The following is a 17196-nucleotide window of genomic DNA, read 5'->3' as shown; positions in this document are numbered from 1 at the left end:
ATGATCCCACTTCTCTGAAAGAGTTATGAAGCAGAGATAGCCTAGTTAACATGATCAGTCCTATTTCCCAACTCCTGGTTTAAATTGACCATGTTTTTGGTTCTTTGGAGAAATGCCATAGTCCGCGGTTGTGAAAATCCAAGAGGAGCTCAGAATTCCTTCCTGTGCCAGAAGTACACACATGCTCAAAGACAAGGTTTGTAAGATGGTACATGCCTGTGATTATAGTGATTGTAGGCAAAGAGAGAACCATTCCTGGAGCTTTCTGTACAGATAGTCTTCCCAAAGAAATGAGTTTTAAGACACTGAGAGACCTATCTCAAAAGATAAAGTGGAAGTCCAAAAAGATGACTCATTAAACATGGCAGGTGTCAAGAATTACAACTTAGGTTCAATTCCTAGGACCCACATTAGAAAGAGAGAGCCAACTCCTTCAAGTTGTCTTATGACTTCTACACAGGCACCATGATGCATATGCATGTTTGCACAGACACTAAAATATAATTTAAAAAACTAATAATAAAGTTAATTATTAATTATTAAATAATTATTAATTATTAAAAAACTAATAATAAAGAATTGAGGAAGACACCATCATATCAACCTCTGGCCTAGACGCATGTGCACACATATGTGAACACATAAATATATACACTAACATTCAACATACACACAAATTGTGACAGAATTAATGGATATATTTCCAAGAAAAAGGAAAAGTCCACAAGGATTACTCTCACCTGTATTTATAAGACTAGATCTCAACCAGAACCAAACTCCAGTGACTAAGAAGGTGAAAGGGTTTATTTTCTTGGTGTCTTCTGGACTTGAGAGGACAATTACACTCATGGAGTTAGAAAAGTTCTGGTTACCTGCTCAAGACCCACACAAGATCAGTCAGTTCAACTTTCTAGAATGGACGTGGAGGGAATCTTCAGCCCTAACCATGTAGCTGAGTAGCTCATGATAGTTTATGGTTACTCGAGAAAGGAGAGCCATTTTTCCCAGGAGTGAAGCCCCAGACAGTTGCCTCTGCTCCAGTGAATGATCCCACACTATGAACATATGGGCAACACTAATTAGACTCAGTAGTTTATAAAAGAAAAGAAGACATGACATTGGGAGGGGGACTTGGGAGGGTATTCAAAGAAATTTGATCAGAGAAGTAGGAGATATACATGAACAAATTACATTGTGTACATTTATGAAAGTCTCAAATAAACTTTTTAATTATATTTATAAAAAGTATTTTATTTCTGGTTTTTCTTGGTTCAGATTTATATCTCTCCTCTTGATGTTACTTTGAAGTATTCACAGTGGTTGAAGGTGGCATACACTATATTGGATGAGAAAAGTAATTAGCAGTGTCACCCAAGTTTGAACCATGTAAGTAATAATAATGTTCTGCCTAAAAGCTATGCCCACTGGTATAATTGTGTAGAAATGTTATGGGAATAGCCAAACACTTATTAAGTGGCATTTCAGGTTCATTCTATGACATAGAATAAATATCCAAAACTGAGTTCAATGACATCAAAAACCTGAGACTAGATATACCATGAGTCCTGGGAGCAAAACCTACCACTACTAATATATTAAATTAATATTGTAATAAAAATTCCGAATGATGTACTGCTAATTCCATAGAATTGGACATCACTCAACCCTCATCAGAAAAACTTCTTTTAGTAGATAGTAATTAGCAAGAAAACCCACAACTTATCAAAATAAAGAGAGGAAGAGACTTTTAAATGCTCAGTTCTGGCCATGATGTCTATATCATACCCATCCTCTGAAGCCTCAGGGATCTATGTGGAATAGAAGGCAAAAAGTATGTAGGAGCCAAAGTTAGTGGATGACTTCAAGGAAACAACATTTTCAAGACACAGCATTGGTGTAGGAGGTCCTTCTGTATTTGTGTTGCTTTCATTGGTTAAATAAATAAACTGCCTTGGCCTTTTGGTAGGGCAGAACTTAGATAGGTGGGGAAAAGAGAACTGAATGCTGGGAGAAAGAAGGCAGGCAGAGAGAGCTGCTGTGAAGCTGCCAGGTCAGACATGCTGAACTTTACTGGTAAGCGATGACCTTGTGGTGACATACAGATTATTAAAAATGGGTAGAATCAAGATGTGACAGTTAGCCAATATGAGGCTAGAGCTTATGTGCCAAGCAGTAATTTAATTAATACAATTTCTCTGTGGTTATTTTAGAGGTTAAACTAGCCAGGTGGTGGGACGTGACCCACTCTTACTAAAGATTGACTTCACAACATGGTTAACTGACTCCACATAAAGCCTGAGAGGGCTTGAAAAGGAATTCTAGGTACAAATATAGAGTTTAACACAGCCTTTTGCTGTTTGCTGGCAGGCTGCCACAGAGAAATTTTCCTAAGTCAGCAGCCACAGGAGGAAAAAAAGCTGCACAGTTTTAAAATGCAACTTCCTGGGCTGGGCCATCAGTACAAATGCCAGCTATTAAACACTTCAATGCCTTTTGTGGGATCAGATGTTTGTGTGCTCACTCGGGATAAGAAAGAAAATATTCTGAGACCATGCCAATGGCTCGGTGCTCCCTGCCTGGGCAGACAACAGGATCAGACTAAGGCAGGTGGGAGAGCATAATGGATTCCTGCTGCCATACACAGAGATGTTTCCAGGCTGTGCAGTGCTCTGCATGGCCGATTTTGCTGTAAGTCAAATAAAAAGAGTTTATGTGCTGCACACTCAGTCTCAGAGTGAAAGTGCTGAGTGTGGCTCCTACCTGGCAGCCCTAGAGCTAGCAGAAATGGTAGCTCCACCATTCTGAAATTAGAGAGAGGTGGAGCCAACATCCAAAGCAGCTGCAACCAAGTTGGTTAGCATTTTAAAAGCTCTTCAAGACAATAGAGAATTAAAAACAATACAATAGGACAGATTCAGACATAAAAGACCTCTAAATGGGACATAGTGTTAGATAGACATACATGGGCTTGGGAGAGAGAAGAAAAAAGTTTTAAAACGTCATAAAATAAAGTTAATGCTTTAAAAAAGGGTAAAGTCTTTAAAGAGACAGAGTACAGATAGTCACAGATTGAACGAAGTAAAGAAAAAAGAAGTCACGTAAAAATGGAAAATTCACAGAGAGTCTGGATTATGTTTGTTGTGTTTTCTTTAATTTTTTTTACTGTGAAGGAGCTAAATGCAGAGAGATATTTCATTACATAGACTGCCAAGCTAAACCAGCATGTATATTATAAAAATATCTTGACTTCAAAATTTGGGTCTAAGGATATGTTGCTTTAGAAAAGAGGTTCTTCCTTTGTCTTCACAGAAGATGAGAACCTGTGGATTGCCTCCAGGCCAGTATGGTATGATAGACCATGCCCTCCTAAAAGGTTGCCATAAGTACCCTCATAAACTTTGCTCAACTGCTGACTGAGATGAATCTAGCATGCAGGATATATCATAAAAGGCCAGATTAACAGTGCCCCCATACAGCAGGAAGCAGTTTAGAGAGAAAAAAACTGCACCCATATTCACAAATATTGTTTATAAATGTTCTTTTACATTTAGAGGGGAATATGATATAGATATAGATAATTTTTATTGGTATGGATTTTGCTTTAGTGATATAAATTTAAGGTCAATTTTGTTATATGCATATGTATTTTTGATCTTGATTAAGGTATTGTGATTGTGTAGCTCATTTAAAAACTGTAATTTATAATTAGAAATATAGGTTGTTGATGGATAATCATCAAAAATAGTCAAGCTTATAGTCATGTTAGTTAGATATTCTAGATATATAGAGATATATTTCAAATGGGTAGGTATTCTTCATATCTCTCAAAGGCTATAGAATATGGCATTTGTTGTTCCAATAACTTAGGGATTTTCATGACAGTGAGACCTGTTTGCTCCTGGCAGTACCTATCTACTTCAAGAGGAAGATGGGCATTGAAGGGGCTCCTTATGGAGTTGGTTAGCCATTTGGGCAAGAAACTGCTCTTGCCTGAACTACTTAACTGGGCACAAAGAACCCGTAGAGAGAAGATTGCTAAGCTTGCTTAAGGGTTAGATGGTCCTGCTTCATGAAAGAGTCTGCAAGACATTCTGCAGGATACAGAAGAAAGTGACTGAACTGTCTTTGAAATTTCCTGCATCATGAAAATGTCTGCTGGATACTATGGACCTGTAGGCTGAAGATGGATGCCCCAATGGTACAGAAGAACTTTGGGTGACTGTACAGGCAATGAGATGCCTCTGTCATTTCTAGAATTTTGGAAGTTGCTTACTTCTCATTTACTTAGGTAATACTAAATCCTTCTGGAGTCTTTGATAGAGTTGAAGAATAGATATGTAGGTATAGTTACAGTTTTCTTTTTTATGATCAAAAATAGATATAAATATTGTAACTGTAATTCTTGCTTGATAACAGTTTTGCTATATGTAATTTTACTATGTTAAAGTGAAAGCCTTTCTTTTTTGTTTAAACAGAAAAAAGGAAAATGGTGTAGGAGGTCCTTCTGTATTTGTGTTGCTTTCATTGGTAAATAAACTACCTTGACCTTTTGAAAGGGCAGAACTTAAATAGGCGGGGAAAAGAGAACTGAATTCCAGGAGAAAGAAGGCAGGTAGAGAGAGCCGCCATGAAGCTGCTAGGTCAGGCATGCTGAATCTTTCCCGGCAAGCCACAACCTTGTGGTGATATGCAGATTATTAAAAATGGGTAGAATCAAGATGTGACTGTTATCCAATAAAAGACTAGAACTTATGTGCCAAGCAGTAATCTAACTAGTACAATTTCTGTGTAGATATCTCGGAGTTTAAGCTACACGGGTGGCAAAATGTGGCCCGCTCTTCCTACTATACAGCATGGCAAATAAACATATGAAATCATAGAAACTGTAATAGAGTTCACATGAAGTGCACAAGCTCAAACCAAAAAAAAAAAAAATCCTAGCATACAGGGGCTCAGCATTACACCCCTAACCAAGGAGATATTGTCAACTTATAACCACAGAAGGGGGGAAAGTCCGTTTTCTTCAGTGGAGTGACACTAGGAATGTCAATTACATTTCATTGTAGGCCTCATACCTGGGAATAACTATTCAACATGAACTGGAGGCCATGGTTTGGTTTGGTTTGAAACAGTTGGAGAGAATATAAAGTGTAACATGAGGCCCACCTGACTTGTTGGGGTATCTGTCCCTCCCGGTACCCCACAGCTGGCAAGCCCAAAGAAAATCACACACAAAACTCCATAAGATTATAAACTGATTGACCCATTAGGTCAGGCTACTTATTAGTCCTTGTAACTTATATTAATCCATTATCATTATCTATGTTAGCCATAATGGCTCAGTACCTTTTTCAGCTGGGCAGCTTACATCTTTCCTCTCCGGTGATCTGTGCAGAACTGTGGAGGGAGCTTCCTGTTTTCCCAGAATACTCCCAGTCTCTTTGCTCCACCCCTACTTCTTGTCTGGCTTTCCCGCCTATACTGCTTGCCTGGCCAATCAGCGTTTTATTAAAATATGATTGACAGAATACAGACAATTCTCCCACACCAATAAAGTTGGATGGGAAGGAAGGTAGAGGAGGACATGGTAGGAGTTGAGAAAATGAATTCTTATAATCAAAATATGATGCTCTCAATTAGTATAAATGGAATTTTAAATAAGTCTTTATAGGTAGGATGCCCAGATATTCTGAGAAGGGGGAATATAAAAGATTTTTGTGAGTGGACTGAGGGTGGGTAGGTAAGGGAACATGAGCAATCAGATTGCAGGAATACAGAGGAGGAGAGTACTGAGACTACTGCAATTGGAAGGGCATTTCTGGGTAGGTAAAAATCTGAAGCAAGGTAATCAATCTCCCAGAAATTTACAAGGATGACTTCAGCTAAGACTCTTAGAAATAGCAGATATATACCTTGAATTGGTCATTTTCTGTGACCAGACTGGTTCCTAGCTCAATAATCACCAGAGAAACCTCATCCAACAACTGATATAAAAAAGATGCAGCTCCACAGACAAATGTTAGGTAGAGTTTAGCAAATCCTGCAGAAAAGGGGGAGAAATGATTGTAGGAGCCAGAGGAGTCAAGGGCACCACAATAAAACTCACAGAATCAGCTAACGTGACCTTGTAGGAGCACATGGAGACTGAACTGACAATGAGGGAGCCTGCATAGGACTGACCTAGGAACTCTGCATGTATATTAGAATTGTGTAGTTTGGTCTCTCTTAACAGAGAGAGCAGAGGCTGTGTCTGATTCTTTTCCTGGCTTTTGGAACCCTGCTTCTTATTCAGTCCAGCCTTGATGAATGGGGAGGAGCTTAGTCTTACTGCAACTTCATATCCCTTATTTTATTCATACTTCTCATGGGCATGGGAGACCTGCCCTTTCCTAAACAGAAACAGGGGAGGAGCGGACTGGGGAATGGGAAAAGAGCAGGGTTGTAGGGAAACAGACTGGGAGGAGAGGAGGGAGAAGAAACTGGCCAGGATGGAAAGCAAGCAAACAAATGTATGTATTTTTTAATAGAGATGTTTACATTTTCAGTGTAATGTTTATTGTAGAGTATTGCAACTAAAGCATCATATCAATTATACAATAAGAGTTGTCACAATGCTTCACAGTTTCATTAAAAAACTGTTATTGATCAAATTGCAGAGGCAAGGTTACTCTCAAAAGACCTCAAGAAACAGATGGAGCCAATGGATTGAGGTGGTTCCATGAGGACCAATGAAGATGAATTTCTCATTCTGTCACTGACTTAGTCATTTTTTTACATTTAGTATTGACACTGAGAAAGCTGAATTCACATATGAAAGCTCATAATGATCCATCAAGGCCACTCTATAAAACCCCATTATCACCTGGGTTTTATTCATAAAGCAAATTAAAGATTTCAGTGTTCTTAGACATCACCTTCTTGAGGAATACAACAGAACTCCTTGATGGAATGTCATGCTCCATTCATAGTTGCATCCCATGACACAACCTTTAAAACAAAGGGTTTATCTGGTTGAAGCATTGTTTTTTGCCTTAATTTCAGAGGGATCTGCAACAGTGTAAGAAAAATAAAAAAAATCAGTGAGTGAAGCAACAGCAATCCCCAAAAAATGCTTAAAAAGTTCAGGATGGTAATTCTTTGAAGAAACCTAAAAACTGCATTTAACATAAAATATTTCAACTTCCTTATTCTCCAAGATGTGTCAACTAGATGATGATAGCATACATCCAAACCATGCATTGAGTAAAATGTTGATTGAGAACCTGTATGCAGGACCTGAGATGAAGTCATATTGGTTTAAGTTATTTCTTTTCTGTGTTAATTCCGAATAAAACAGACAAGTTTAACATTTTAAAACCTGATTCCTAGTTATCTTGACATATTATTTTTCTAAGCTCTGAAATGCTATTTGTGGTTTGTTGATACTTGCAAGCTAACTATGAGAAGATACATTTCAAGTCTGTGGACAGTTCTCAGCTACTAGATTATATGTTGCCACTACAGTTGAACCCATTCTAGACAAGGCTTTAGGCGGAAAGATATTTGCTTGCTTATGTAGAGTTTACTCTTGTGTTCCAAGGATGGGGTGCATGAAGAATTCTGAGTTCTTCAGTTTTTTTCCATTATACTTTGGTCTCATGATATTCAGAGATGGTGGAGGAATGCCTCCAGCAGAGTTCTCTTCTGATCACAGGACAAGGAAGGGGAACAGAGTTGTCATGAAGATATAGAAATATTATGTTTGAGATGACTGAAGCTTTCCAGTGCATTTTCTCATATCAGGTGTATTATGGGCTCTCAAAACTAGAACCTTGCTTTGTCTGTCTAAATCCCTCTACATGCCTATGGTTTAAGTACTTCATTGTGAAAATAGTAGAATAAGTGAGGTTGTGTGGAGGTAAAACTATGCAACCACCTTAAGCCACAAATCACAAAATAAACATTTCCATTCCTCTATTCATCCACAAATAAAACTAATTGACAACGAGAAGTCATAGCCTAATACAGAAGTCCTGTAAATAAGCTATCCCTTTGCATGAATAGGAATAAGTTTTTCAGAAAAATATAAACTTTCTAAAAACGCTCCATCATATTCCTTTACAATTTTAAGTAGTTTTCCATAGAGGTATACAAAATACATGTGTCTTTTGTATTTTAACTGTTTTCCATAGAGATATATAAAATACTTGTGTAAAAAATATGAATACTAATGGTGTCTGTTTAAGGTTTTACTGGCTTAATGTTTTCTTGTAAGAAAATTATAATTGTTAACCATACTTTAAGCCATTTACTAAAGACTTTCAATGTTCAAACTTTCCTCAAAAACGATTTGTAGTTTGTGTAATAAAAATTATGAAGTGATTTAAAAGAGAAATTATATTCTTCCATATTGAGAGAACAAAAAGAATCAAACTGGTAGCTTTAATGATGAAAAATTGGCATAGGTGATGAAAACAGCCTGTGGAAGCCAAAAAAAGAGAATAAAATAAATAAGGAAAGAAAGTCAAGAAGAATATTGATTTGGGGAATGAACAAGTACTTAAGATAGAAGAGCAGAATATATGTGGGAAGATACTTGATTTATGTAACTATGACAACTAACTGTTTTCTGAAGAAAGAACCCCCAAAAATTGAGGCAGAATTGCCAAGATGCTCCATGAAGTTGGAACTCATCATAACTAGGAACTTTGGAAAGATATATTTATTTTCACTTTGTGCTTAAGAATGTTTTGTCTGCACATATGCATGTATACCACATGTGTGAAGTCTCACAGAAGTAAGAGAAGCATATGAAATCCTCTGTACCTGGAATCGCAAGTGATTGTGAACTACCATGTGGGACCTTGGGAGTGAACCCAGATCATTTCTGAGAGCACCAAGTTTTATAAATGCTGAGCAATCTCGTGAGCCCTAGTAATTGTGCTTTAAAATAATGATTCTCAAATTGGTCTTACATGCTGAGTCAGCAATGAGCTTTTAAAGCCATACTATGGGTGAATTATTTTAAGGTTTAAGAAATGGCCAGGAATCACAGGTTTCTATTTATCTTTTGAGGCCAGATTTCATGTAATCCATGCTGGCTTCAAATTCACTAGGTAGCCAAGAATTACTTGGACTTTTGATCTTCTTGCTTTTACCTCCTAAGTGCAAGGATTACAGGAAGGCAAAACCATAGCTACTTCATGCAGAACTGTGCATGGGAACCAGGGATTTGTGAATGCTAGATAAGAACTTTGCCAACTGAAAAACATCTCAGACCCCATATATGAGTTTTAAAGCTCCTTGGTGATCCTAATATACAGTCAGGCATTGACAAGATTGTCAGAGGAGGGCTCATTTTAGTTCTTGAAGAAGAGAGCACCACCCAAAGAAGTCATGATCACTGCACCTCTGGATAGCACATGATACTCAAACTCCTATGGGCATGATTAGAACTTTAAACAAAATACATATAATCTTTTCATACTTACCTGTACTAACTTATCAGAGTGTTACAGATTGACTCTTTATTGACACAGAACAAAAGACCCCTGGGTATAAATAACTCATTTGGCCGTAAAGCAAATTAGCAAAACTTAAAGAAGCAGATTAATTTCCCTACAGATAACATTCAATTGAGAACAATATTTATTGAGATAGTTTTCTCCCTCACCTGTGTTTCCTTATAAGACTGGAAGGAGAAGTTCTGCAGGACTTTAGTGAGAGCAAGTTTCATGCTCATGAGAGCAAACCTCATGCCAATGCAGTTCCTGGGTCCATTCCCAAAGAACATGTATACATAAGGATCAATGCTGCCCTTATTCTTCTTGCTAAACCTGGAGACACACATGAATGGCAAGTGAGCAAATGATAGGTACATAAAAGCTACATATATGAAGTTTCTTTCAGACATCTAACTAATAAAATACATGTTGTTTGAGAAAGATTTGTTGAACTTTTGCTTTCAGGTATTTGACTCTGAGAAACGTACACTAAAAGTCCTTCCCATTTTATTTGTCCTATAAGGCTTCCCATAATGTAGATGAAACAAATGCTGTTTGAGAGAAAATGCATCCTGTGTGCTCAATATGTATACAATAGTGGTTTTATGGGTTGGTGGTAATTAACCACTCTCTGATTGCATTTGCGTTCCAATTTATTGGGGGTATTAATGCCTGATATTGTAAATTTTGTCAAAATCCAATGGCTAGGGTGGTCATAGGCTCTCGGGGAGAATGTACTACTGTTGTTTTGTTTAATGAATTTTGCATCAAACTGTCTTCTAAATATTTGTTAATACAGAAAATAATTAGTCCTGCTCTCAGTTTTGCTCAGAGAAGCTTCTGATTTCCCAAGGAGACATCTAACACTGAAACCAATAACTGCTCAAAATGCTGAGGGTGAGTGATGGTGGAGTACTTAGCACTTAATGGAATGTCTAAATCATCCCCATGAAAAGCTATGGAACATCTCAGAAGAGGAAGCAGAGTAATGTAAGAGCCATGAAATGAAAGGGGTGCTGTGAAACACTGTTTCTGAGCCTGACACAGCCATTGTACTCATGAATTCCCAGCAGCTGTGGTTGCCTACACAAGGCTAGAATATGTTGATGTATTCCTTCATATATGTGGAATAATTTCAAGAAATTCCATCTCAGTAAAGAGCTTTTGACAATGAATAGTTGCCGGAAGAGGGGGAAATTCTCTTCAATGGTGCAGCTACAATGGGTGATTAGTCCATACTCCAGTAAATAACTCCTAGACCTACATTTATTCAAGCAACCCTAACTAAACTCATGAATCACAAGAAAAATGGAACTAGTAAAAGCAGGAGGAAGACTTCATGGCAACATGTAGAGATTCAACACGAGTGAGAGGGAGAAAAGGCAGGGCAATGTCAGACGGAAATGATCAAAAATACTTTATTTGTATCTATATGCATGCAATTGTCAATGAATGAAAAAAAGAGAAAACAATACACTTTTAAATCTAAAAGTTCATTCAGGATAATGCTGGGTCACCTGCCTGAAAAGCACACATCAGTTAGACTGAAGGAAAATGGGCTCCTGTCTCACACTTCAGTCATTTACTACTTGAGGAAGAAGGAAAAAAATCACTCTGTATTTAAATTGTCACATTTTTCCTGTCTCTCTCCCCCTCTTGTTGTTTTCTTCCTTTCCTTGCCATTCTCCTCATACAATGAAAATGTATACAAAGTCACATTTAAATCATCTTCCTATAAGAGATACCATAGCATACACAGTCCAACATAGCTCAGGGTGGGTTCCCATGCCTGAGATTCTGGTACCTTTCAGGGTGGAATTCCTCAGGCTCTGGCCAGTACTGTGGGTCATGGTGAAGAGCATAAACTGGTATAACCACTGCAGCCCCTTTGGGAATAAACACACCATCAATTTCCACATCCAGTTTACAGACTCTCTGAATTCTCATACCAACTGGATATAATCTGAGGATTTCATTCAACACCATGTCGAGGTACTCCATTTCTATCAAATTTTCATTGTTGGGAGGTGCCTGAGAAGAAAGAAAAAGATTTGTACTGGGATTTTACCTTAATGTTCAATAGGTCTGCCTTGTACCTTTGAGTTCTCAGTAGCTCCAAAGCTGAGCTCAGCATTTTAAATGACCTACGCACTTACAATACATTTTGAAGTAATCTTTAATTGTTTTATTTTATGTGTGGAGGTGTTTTGCTATTTATGTGTATATGAGCAACATGAGTACTGTGCCAACAAACTCAAAAGAGAGTGCCGTATCTCTTGTTACTGTCACTACAGACAGCTGAGAGCTGCCATCTGGGTGCAGCTCATCAGGAAATCAAACCTGAATTGATTCTCCAAAACAGCATCCACTGAGCCATCTACCCAGCCTCTTACAAGTTGTTAGAGTAACTAACTAACACTTAGGGCTGGGAAGAGCTTCAATTAGTGAAATGTCTGCTACACAAGCCTGAGGACCTGAGTTCAGATACACATCATTCATAAGCCAGACACAGTGGCACACATCTTAAATCCCAGTGGGTGAGAGACACACACATACACACACAGAGTCACACATGCACACATACACAGATACTCATACCATCCATTCACCTTATTTGGCAGAGCCAAATCAATCTCCTTCTGATGTTTCTTCTGGATATCAGGGTGAGTGGCCAGTGAATGCAGAGCAAAGGATAGTATGCTGCTGGTGGAATCATAGCCAGCAAAAATAAAGATAATTGCCTGGGCTAGGATCTCCATGTCAGACAGGGCTGAAAATAAAAAGGTATTTCAGGAAAGTCAGATTAGGGTGGACCAACACAGAAGAGATGAGAAGAAAATCAATGAGGCTCCAGTTTCCCTATAGATAAATACGGTGATGCTATTCAGTCACCCTGGGACTGTTATCACTTTGATGGCCATGTGACACAGCCAGAGAAAGGGACTATTGCTTTAGTCAGGATGTCCCATGGTTTATGATCTGTTTCTCATCATCATTAGGTAACTTCAAGACACATTATTTATTCTGCTTTTAAGATTTTTTCTATTTTTAATTTATGTGTATTCATTGTGTAGGGGTGCTGTATGTGGAGGGGTGCTCATGAAGGACAGAAGAGAACTTTAGTTACTCAGGAGACGGAACTTAGAAGGTTATGAGCTTTCAGGGGAAGGTGCTGGGTACTGAACTCCAGTCCTCTGTTAGAGCTTAAATTTTACGTGTGTGTGTGTGTGTGTGTGTGTGTGTGTGTGTTTGTGTGTGCACATGGAGAACAGAAGATGGTTTTGGAGCCCACAGAGCTTGAGTTACAGGCAGGTGCAAACCTTTTGCCATGAGTGGTATGATTCTATTCTTGGAAAATTCTATCTACCAATTAGTGTAAGTACTTGCTACTAAATAAAAACTGGACAATAAGCCACAATAAGGGGGTATTTTCAAAATTAACATCTTTTTTTACCTATCAAAAAATTAAACATAAGGGCTGAGGAGTAGGTGGAGCATCAGCCTGGCATGTACGAAGCCATGTGTTCCATCTCAAAAACTATATAAACTAGGCATGGTAGCATAGAAGTTAAAACGTCATTTTCAGGCACACCATGACTGTGAGGTAAGCCTGGGCTACATAAGACCTGGTCACAAAAGGAGAAGGAGATATAGAAGAATTTGGAGTTAGCTGGACACATGAAAGACTTTCAAGTGAAAAGACAAGAGAATATTTTAACACAAAGTGCATGATGACTTTAGAAAGCAAACCTGGGACCCTAGAAGACAATATTGCTATATATAAGTAATTATGTGCACTAGAAATAAGAAGATATATAAGAACAGAAGACTTACTGTATATTAGCTACTGATACACACATGTAGAATTAAACCTGGAATTGGGATACTGTCATTTGCAACCATGACAGTAATAACGGTTTTAAATTAAAACAAAAACCTAGAAGGGAGGCTAGAGAGATGGCTCAATGGGTAAGAGAACCTGCTGTACAAACATGCAGACCTGAGTTTGAATCCTCAATTCCCATGTTTAAAGCCAAGTGTGGTAACACATGCCACCTGTAACCTCAAATTCACGGATCACTAGGACCTGCTGACTGCCAGACTAGCTCCAGGTTTAATAAGAGACCCTGTCTGGAGGAAATAAGGCAGAGAGTGATTGAGCAAGACACTTATTGCCTTCCTCTGACACCTATTCACACACCTCTTCATATGCACATGTGCACATACAATAGGCACACACATACATATGCCACCTGAAAAGATGAATTCTTTAATTTCGATTTAAGTGTGCAAAATAATGAAGAGAACCAGTGTGTTTGTACAAAGAGGGTTTCCTCAGATGCCACTCATTCAACATACAAAGAAAAGTAAACCTTAACTCTGAATTAAGGTAGAGTCCTTTACACCAGTAACTCAAAGAAAACATCAACACTATTTGGGTACATGTCTTCTGACTGGATGTAGACTCAGTTATCTAGGCAGTGTTCCTAGTGAGCTTCTACTCTGTCTTTCTGGGAAAGACAAAAGTAGCACCTTACAGACCTAAATAATACAGAGAGACCAATGAAGACTTCCATCATGGCTACCCTTCATGTTTGGAATGAACTTGTGCCCATGTACTTCTAGACAATTCCATGTAGATAATGACCATGTCCTTTTTTCAGTTACCTGACAGAAGGATTCTTAAAAAAAATCTTTCCACACATTTTCTGAATGAACTTCCCAGTTCATGAGATCTTCCTTGTCCCTAGATCAGGGAGTCATTGGTTACCTTTATGAGACTCCTTGTCTTTGGAATTATTTTGAGTGTTCATCATCAGTTGAAGAAAATTCACTCGGTGCTGGAAGCAGAAAGAGAAGTTGCAAAAATAGAAGGTCAATGGTAGGTAAGGTCAGAGGTCAGAGGTGGACCAGGAGTGCAGAATCTTAACCTCCTTTCTGAGAATGTAGCTCCCTTTAATTCACAAGTGTGCCCAGTGTTGCTTCAGTCATCATAGAACAAAAACACCAGTGGCTAAACCGGGAAGGAATACGTGTACACTAACAACTACTCTTGCAATAAATTACAATAAGTACATTGTAAAGCAATAACTGATTCTTTGAAAATAGTATCCCCCATTTTAACCATTTTTGTCTATTCTTAGATAATTTCATAAATTTATTTAATAAAATATGGTCATATCTACCCCACCATTTGCTCCATTCAATTCCTGTTATATGCCTTGTAATGCTTCTTCAATCAAACTTCATGACCTTTTCTTTTTAATAACCCAGTGAGTCCAATTGGTACTGTTTATATGTTCTCACCTGTGGTTTCACACACTGGTGCATGGGTAATCTACTGCTGGACACACCTACCCTCTGTATTTATCAAAAGCCAATAGTTATCTTACAGGGGCAGGAATTGAAAAGTTCTCTCTCGTTTAAGGATGATATTTAGTGGTTTTTATCTGGCACAGATCTTATGTTTTGTGATTATTTTATTTCAGTCCTTATGCAGGGTGCGCTTGCTTTTATTTTTACTTCTAGGGGTTAATTTCTGTATTATTCTCAATCAATTTTTCAAAACTCCATCTTCTCATCCTCCAGAAAAAAAATAAGTGCTCCTTCTATCTCTCTAAATCTAGCCTTCTCTGGATAAATTTAGTGACTGATTATGAAAAATACACAGCTGACATGTTCACAGTTCAACCCACTATCAAATCCTGTACCTCTCATGAGGCCACCACTTTTTACCTTCTGGTTAGAATCCAGGCGATTTTCTTTCTCTCTGCCCACAAATTTTTTTAAAAAATGCTACAGAATCCTTTGGAAAAATGGAGACATTTGGCATTTCATATATTGGGATGAGAAATGGAAAGAGTTCTGAAAAAGAAAGATAAAAATGTTTTAGTGGAAATGCAAGTTTCATTTAGAGAAATCATGAAGCAATCCAAAGAATAAGTCACCAGTGTCTCAAGCATATCATTCTTACTATGACCTTGCTCACACTGGGTCACCATCATAGTTCTCCTTCTGCACTCTGGAGTAGCCATAGGAATAAATCTTACTCTTGGTTTTAAATCTGCTCCTGAATTTTGTGTGGATCCAAAATATAGAGAGGAACCATTGATATGGTTCAACATGTAAATAGTAATGCAGAAAAGCTTAAAACCTGAATTGATCCCTGCATCCCATAGTGTGGAACGAGAGAACAAACTACTGTAAGTTGTCCTCTGATCTTCACATGCCATATACCACACAAAAACCAAGGCTGACACACACACACACACACACACACACACACACACACATTGTGGAATATTCACTTACACTGTGTGAAGATATGTCATTATGTTTGGTTTAAAAAAGAACTAATGGCCAATAGCTAATAGTCAGGACTTATGGGGGAAAAATAAACTATAAGAAGGAGTAATGCAGAGAAACACCAGGGAAGCACTGAAGATGTCAGACATACAGTACCAAGGATATCTAATAAAGCCATATGATAGAACACAGATTAAAAGAAATAGGTCAATTTAAGTAGTAAGGGCTAGTTGGGTAAAATATAAGCTAAACTTAACTTTTTATAATTAATACTGAGTCTCTGAGTCATTATTTGTGAGGTGGGAAGTCACAGAAAAGTTTAACACACAACCACACACACACACATACAAATAAATAAATAAATTCATTACTATTGAAAAAATAATAAAGAAAGAAGAGCCAAAAATCTCATTTGTTTCTCAACTGACATAATATAGTTTTGTTTAAACTAGTACCATAAAAGATCTGAGGAAAGTCAGAGGTATGTCCAAATTAATCAATACACTCTTATCAAATAATAATATGTCAAAGAACTCCAGGAAGTGATGGGAAAATTTTTTGAGATACAGTTCATGATAGAGTACATGCCTAGCATGCATGAGATTCTAGGATCTCCTCCACACAGCAAATGAATTGAAACTGTCTCAAAAAAGTATGAAATGAAGATACACCAAGATCATGCAGAGAAAAGACAGAGAGAGGTATACAGTTTTAAATCTCAAAAATCAAACTTTGTATTATAAAATAAAATTTTAAAACAACTAACTCCAGGGCCGGAGAGATGACTCTTTGTTAAAGCATTTTCTAATTAAGCACAGTATCTGAATTTGGTACTCAGCACTCCTTTAAAGCCAAGTTCATAGACAGGTGACCCAAACTCACATAGAAAGTAAAATCACACAATCACCATTTCTTCCAGAGACTAGCCTATAAGGAATGAATGCAGAGGACCCAGGTTTGACTCCCAAAACCCACTTGGCTGCTCTCAACCAAGTGTAACTCCAGTACCAGGGGATTCCATGCCGTTTTATGGCCTCAGCAGGAAATTCATGGATGTGGTGAACATTCATACAAACAAAACACAGTATATACAAAATAAAAATATATAAATCTTTTTTAAAATATCAAAGCAATTCAGCGATGTAAGAAAGATGATTTTTTTTTGTTTTTGTTTTTTTTTTTTTTGAGACAAGGTTTCACTGTAGCTTTGGAGCCTGTCCTGGAACTAGCTCTTTTAGACCACTCTGGCCTCTAACTCACAATTTAAGCAGACAGTAACACATCAACTTTGTTTATTTACTGAGTTAGAACTGGGGAAATTCTGTCCTGATAATCAAAGCTACAGGTCCAACATTTAGCACATCTACTAGGTGGCAATGATCAAAGCCAGGGGCAAGCCAAGTGTTGA

General features: G+C 37.8%; 1 pseudogene; it reads right to left on the bottom strand.

Annotated features, from left to right (window-relative positions):
- Window positions 1–6951: 6951 nt before the first annotated feature.
- The window catches only part of LOC125399867 (cytochrome P450 3A31-like), a 33757-nt pseudogene continuing 23512 nt past the window's right edge, over window positions 6952–17196 (bottom strand).

The sequence above is a fragment of the Myodes glareolus genome, chromosome 2 (assembly GCF_982192425.1).
Source record: "Myodes glareolus chromosome 2, mMyoGla1.1, whole genome shotgun sequence".
In the NCBI taxonomy this organism is placed as follows: domain Eukaryota; kingdom Metazoa; phylum Chordata; class Mammalia; order Rodentia; family Cricetidae; genus Myodes; species Myodes glareolus.
The sequence above is the reverse complement of the archived record's forward strand: the minus strand, read 5'-3'. Positions and strand labels throughout refer to the sequence as shown.